General features: G+C 48.6%; 1 long non-coding RNA gene across 1 annotated transcript; it reads right to left on the bottom strand.

Annotated features, from left to right (window-relative positions):
• Window positions 1–3,185: 3,185 nt before the first annotated feature.
• LOC131276162 (uncharacterized) lies at window positions 3,186–6,107 on the bottom strand. Its single transcript, XR_009183645.1, has 3 exons — window positions 5,849–6,107; window positions 4,203–4,284; window positions 3,186–4,067 (listed from the first exon to the last, which is right to left on the bottom strand). It is a non-coding gene; the product is annotated as an uncharacterized lncRNA (long non-coding RNA).
• Between the last annotated feature and the right edge of the window lie 404 nt (window positions 6,108–6,511).

Raw genomic sequence — 6,511 nt, 5'->3', positions numbered from 1 at the left:
CCTCCTTTCTTTTAAATGTTACACTCAAAAAATATGAGGGCCCCATATACCCCCCATCCCACCCACCCCACCCCTCCCACATCAACAACCTCTTCCATCCTTGTAGCACATCCACTGTACCTGGAGAATACATTCTGGAGCACCGCTGCAGCACATGGACAGGGGTCCACATTGTAGTCCACACTCTCCCCCAGTCCACCCTGTGGAGGCTTTTTGAGACCAGAACTGAGGAGAAACCCCTGAGGATGGCCACAGCCTGGATTGGTCCATTTCTTGGATGAGCTCACGAGGAGCCATTGTAGGGGAGCTCCACGCCCCCATGTAAGGCCCTGCACTGAGGTTCTAGGTCCGCTTACCCAGGAAGCTGTTTCTGGTGACCTGTGGGACTAGGACCGCTCTGGGCTTGCTTATTTCTCATTTGTGGATTCTTTTGTTTATTTCGTTCCTTATTTTTTCTTTTTTCCAGATTTTGTTTTCTTTATTCTTTCCTTTTTAAAAATTACTTTACTTTTTTCTTTTGCTTATTTTTTAAATCTTTTCCTTTTTCTTTTACTACTGTTTATTTTTTATTTTATTATTTATTTTATTCACTTTTTTTTCTTCTAGCATTTGATTCCTTTATTATTATTATTGTTTTTATTAGACCAGTTATTCTGGTAGCCTTTGGAAGAGTGTGTATTTGGTGATTTTGACCATCTCATCACCAGCTCTTCCTGCCTCGGGTCCCCAGGGCTCCAGCCCAGCAGAGACCCAGCGTGCGGCAGGCTCTCAGCCTTGAGTGCCGAGGAGGAGCCCCACATCGGGAAGGACAGGGAGGCTTTTCTAAGGTAAGTTTAGCATGGCACATCCTCGCCAGCCACGAGGTAGCCTTCAAAATCATACACAAAAATGAAAACCATCAGCCACCTCGTGCTCTCCTGAGAGGTGAGCATACTGAAGGCCTCGAGCCACCCAAACATCACCCAGTTGTTTGAAGTTAGTGAGAACAAGAAGAAACTTTATATCGTCACGGAGCATGCCAGAGGAGGCGAACTCTTTGAATACCTGGTGGCCCAAGGCCCTCTGGAGCTTGAGTGAAATTTCGCCAAGCAGTATCTGCTCTGCAGTATTGTCACCAAAAGTTTATTTCTCACAGGGCCTGAAAACAGAATACCTACATTTCGATGCTGCTGGGAATACCAAAGTTTCCAATTTTGTCTTAAGTAATACATATAATGTTGATTAGAAGCTGAAAGCCTTTTGCAGCACCCTACTGCACTACCCCCAAAATCCTTAAAGGACACATATGTATTGGGCCAGCTGTCAATGTCTGGAGCCGGGGAGTGCTTCTGTACATCATGGCCAGGGGGGATGTACCTTTCATACACGAAGCTTCCAGGACCTGCGGGAGCAGGTGCTCAGTGGGGACTGTGTCAACCTCATCAAAAAGTGTCTTACAGTGGATCCCCGCAAGAGAACACCACTGCAGGAAATAGTGAGCGAGCTGTGGGTAAATATGGGCCATCAGCTCCAAGAACTGAAGCCCTCTGTAGAGCCCCTCCCGGAATACCAGGACGCCTGCCTGACAGCACTGATGGTAACCATGGGGTGCACCATGGAAGAGGTAGAGGGGTCCTTGACAGATGTGAAACATGAGATCGTGGCCACCTGCCTGTTGCTGGGCTATGGCAGATGGGAGCAGGAGACCTCCACCATCTCCCTGAGCCCCCGCCCTCGCCTGGCCCTCCAGAGACGCAGCCGCCCTCCTCCCCACATCACGTGGAACGGCACAGCATGTCTGCCCAGCCCAGGCAGTGAAGACACAGACAACTGCCATTCTCCCCTCTGATTCCTTATCCAAAACCATTAAACACAGGGAAAAGGACCTGAATTCAGGGAGCAAGGCTTGGAGCATGACCAACACTTATGCCAGGCCAGGAGTGGGAGAAGCCCACCTCTGTGCCCTCCAGACACAGCCTCCCCCCTGCACTGGTCAACCCTGCAGCTCTCCTCTCCCGGAGAGGATCAGCCTAGCCGGGCCTTCATGGACAAGGGCCGAGAAAGCCAACGCACTCGGGTGTCGGAAGCCTCCAAGACTTCTGCCTCAGCCAGAGCCCCTGGCCCTGCCTCATCTGCACCAGCAGCCCCCGATGGCCTTGGTGCAGCCCAGCCAGGCCCCCAGGCCCTGCCCCAGCTTGGCCCTGTGGACACCCGCTGCCCACAGCAGCTGCGGTGGGGATGGAGGCCCTGAAGGAAGCAATTCTCTGCCTGCTGTTTGCAAGGGTAAAGCCATCCCCAGGGGAAAACACTGAGTTAGGGGCGAACAGCAGAACTTGCCCCGTGGAGTGAGGCAGCCTCCCCTTCTGGCAACAGCCAGGGCCGGCCAGGCGCCTTGAGGCATTTCATGGCTTTCATCCAATGCCACGTGTGCCTAGGGCGTGCCAGCAAGAAGAAACACCAGTGGGAGAGGAACGACCAGGAGGCCCTCAGGGCGTAGCTGCTGGCTATGAACACAGCTTTGAGTTCAGTTGCCACTTCGGCAGGAGGATGTACGAGCTGACTGCAGAGCTCTCTGCGTTGAGGTCTACCATGCCGGCCGCTGACACCTTTTTGCCTGGTTTCATGCCACCTTTAAAGTACCCACAAAATCTGACCATCGTTAGTCATGGGAAGTACAAGTCTGCTTAAATTGGAGAGCCCCAAGAGTTGTTTAAACGCCTGTCATCGAGTTTCACGGCGGCACCCTGTCAGACACCAATCCCGCCAGCTTCTTGCGTGGCTTGGTGGGGTGCGCCGCTGGTGGCAGTGGGGGACGTGGGACGTGGGACGTGGGACGTGGCCTGAGCCATGGGATGCAGGGGCGCGGGTCCGAGGTTGGCTTGGGCGCGTGGGTACTCACGGGCCTGGCGCCGACCCCGCTGGCAGGCCGGGAGGAGGGGGAGGGGAGCCCGGAGGTCCGGGGTGGCAGCCCACTGGGCAGCGGCTGTGGCCGTGGCTGTGGGCTGCTGCCCCCCGAGGAAGGAAGGTGGTGAAGGATGCGCCGTGCGGGGCCTGGGCGGCCTCTGAGGGCCACGGGTGCCGCTTGGGAACCAGGTATAGGGCAGGGACCTGGTTGTGTTGCCGCAGCTGCTCAGCTTGCCCTGCCCTTCAGCCACTCACCAGACTTGTTTTAAAGGAAGGTCACCACCAGGTAAATGGTGTGGGTTATATGTTTGTGTAAAATTAAACAGAGATCCTGTCATTTCTTTTGACCCATCGTAAATGGCTCTATTTTGATTTTACTAATTTAAAATAAAGAACTTTTTCATTCTTCAAAGTAATTGGCCTAAGGGATTTTTGCAGTTAGAAACCAGGACTTGCCTTGCATTGTAAGGTTATTAATTGGCTTACTTTCAAATCATCATAGGGACATAAGAAAAAAGGTGGGTCTCGATATGAATATGTTGATACTAGTAACTGGATTAAACTGGGCAGTAAAAATGAGGAGAGATAGATGCTGATGTTTGGCAAGAAGTGTGGGACCTCTGATGATTGATGTGAGGACATTCCAGCTAAAACCTAGGAGTGGTAGGAAGGAATTTGAGCTTGGTAGATGTAAGAATCAAAGATTAGTTTAGTTTTCACATAAAGGAAAAATAATATTAATTAATGTACCCTGGGAGCCTACTGCCTCAGTCTCCCACTCCCTGGTTAAGCAGAAACAAAGAAAACCAGCTTAAGCCAGTCCTATAGGCAGTAAAAAAAGATGCCCAAAAAAGAGCTAAGTCAATACCAATTCAGCACTAAATTCCATTCCTTATTTGGCAAAGGGGAGCAGGTAAAAGCTAAAATGGTTGTAATGTGATGGGGGAAGCAGTTAATCACAAACTTTTGCACAGAAAAGTTAGATCTTCTCAGATAGGTTGTAACTTATGAAGTATCCAATCTATGGAGAAACAAGGGAAGGCTTGCATGCTAGGCTTGGGGTTATAAATGTGTCATTTTGCTTTGTTCGGGGTACCAGTCCTGTTTTCCGGTTGTGTGCCCCTTCTTGCAAGATAGAAAATAAATTCTTTTCTTCTCCACAATCAGGTGAGCCTTATTTTCTTCTAGAAAAAAAAAAAAAAAATATATATATATATATATATGTATATATATATATGTTTCTTACAGCTTTGGGGACTCGTCTGGAATTCTGAAGCTTCAGAGAATGGACCCCCGGGGTGGATGATGGGGAGGCTTACCCTGCTGTTTAAGCTGTCTTGAACTCCACCAGTGGGGGTCTCACCTCTGGCAGCCAAGAGGCCCCAAAACAGACGCTTAGATCTGCGGATTGTGAATGAGAAAAAAGGAAGGGAAAATCTGCCTCTCGTTGACCAGGTAACTCCATGCATGGAAAAACATGCAAGGTGAAAACAAAGGCTATTAAGTATTACCGTGGTGGTCGGAAATTCTGATGAGTCTAAGGTTAACTCTGCATGCATGAGATACATGACATATGGTGTGAAGTGAGTGCAGAGTTCCAATTCGCATTTCCCTTCTCCCATGAGGGAAAGGGACTGAGATGGACAAAGCAAATGACTAAAGAAAAAAAGACCCAGACAAAATTCAGAATTGGAAATAAAGGCAGTCATTCAACTGGCAAAAAGGGAAAGAGGGTATCTGTAGGATCCCCTGGAGACATTCTCCAGATAGTCCATTATGGAGGATGTTAAGGCATTGGACAGATAGTGATTGGACCAAGGGAAAAGATAAGAAGAAAATGATTAATATTTTTAATGTAAAATTTAAAAGAAAATAAAGAAGAAATTTAAAATTAATTAAAAATAGATAGATAGATAGATAGATAGATAGATAGATAGATAGATAGATAGAATATTGCCCAAGAGCTCTCTGATTTAAAAAAGAAAATGATTAAATACTGCTGTTGTATCTGGACCAAGGAAAGTAGTTTACCGCCTGATGTATTCTGGCCAAAATACGGGGCAGATGAGGATTGGCTTTGGGCTGACCTTGTACTGTATGTTAATGGAAAAACACCCCTCTCCAAAGAAGAGTCTGACTATGCCATGTGCTGGTTAAAGGGAAAGGGGGCCACTTTTTATCCTGTGAAAGCTGAAAATCTAGACCCTGAAACAAAACTTGCAGAAACTAAACTCTGGGACCCCTGTCTAATCTCCCTCCTCCTTACGTTCCCCCTCCCCTCCCAGGAGAAGGGCCATTAGACTTAGAGGGCCCAGTAGAACCCATTGTAAACCCTGGGGAGTGGGAGAATCAAGCGGGGCCAACAGCCCCACCGGTTACAACCCACCAACAGCTGAGGAAAGAATTGGAACAATGTAAGAAAGATATACAAAATTTTCCTTTCCCCAGAGCATCTGAGAAGAAAGTGAAAGAACAAAACTCCATTGAGCCTTTGTATCTTCTGAGAGAAGTACCAATGGGGCAAGGAGAAATTGGCTATGTAAATGCCCCACTGACAAGTACTGAAGTAAAGAAATTCAAAAAGGAGATGAAGTCACTAATGGAAGATCCAGTGGGGCTGGCTGAACAAGTAGGTCAATTCCTAGGTCCTAGTTTATACACTTGGCCTGACCTTATATCCACACTGAATATCCTCTTTATGGGAGAAAAAAAGAGGAATGGTGCAGAGGGCAACTATGAAGGAGTGGGAAAGGCAACATCTGCCTGGACAGGGGGTGATGGCAGCAGAACAGAAGTTCTCAAACACAGACCCTAATTGGGATAATAATGACCTGGGGGACAGAGCACAAAAGAAAAATCTTAGAGACCTCATTATACAGGGATCAAGCTGTTGGTACCCAAATCTCAAAACTTGAATAAGGCCTTTGAAGTAGCCCAGGAGAAGGATGAAACTCCCTCTGCTTACCTGCAACGATTGAGGGACCAAGTGAAGAAATATTCAGGGATGGACCCTGATGATCCTGTGGCTCAGGGAATGTTAAAAATCAGCTATGTGAAAGGGTGGTGCCAGGTGCCAACAGGTTAGGGCACCTGGCAGGATTGGCCCTGGATTTGGCAGCAAGTAGATTGGTGGTGATTGTCAAGAACAAAAGTGGGGACACAGGTCATGGTGGGGTCATAGACAGAGGTCATAGACACTCAGGGAGCTGTGGACTGGAAGGCAGGGGGCAGGGCAGTCAGCTGGGAAGGGGCAGTTGTCAGTTAAACTGCTGCAGGCTGATGGGGTTTTGTGTGCCCTAAAATTCTAAAGAGGAGGAGCCATGCAGTGTGATCACATGAGCCTGAAATGCAGAGAAGTGAGGACGAAGAGGGTGTCAGAGAGATTGGAAGCATGAGAAGGACTCCAGCCACCACTGCTGTCCTGAAGATGGAGGGAGGTGTGGAAAGCCTGAGAACGAGACAGAATTTGCCAACCTCCTGAATGACCTTAGCAGTGGACTTTCCCTAGAACCTCCAGGAAAAACAGCCCTGGGGACCCCTGGATTTCTGCCTGGTAAGACCCTGAGCACAGGACCCAGCGGAGCTCACACAGACCTCTGACCCACAGAAAGTGCTGGGTGACAGACAG

This window comes from Dasypus novemcinctus, chromosome 26 (assembly GCF_030445035.2).
Source record: "Dasypus novemcinctus isolate mDasNov1 chromosome 26, mDasNov1.1.hap2, whole genome shotgun sequence".
Lineage (NCBI taxonomy): Eukaryota > Metazoa > Chordata > Mammalia > Cingulata > Dasypodidae > Dasypus > Dasypus novemcinctus.
This window is presented reverse-complemented; position numbering and strand designations above follow the sequence as displayed.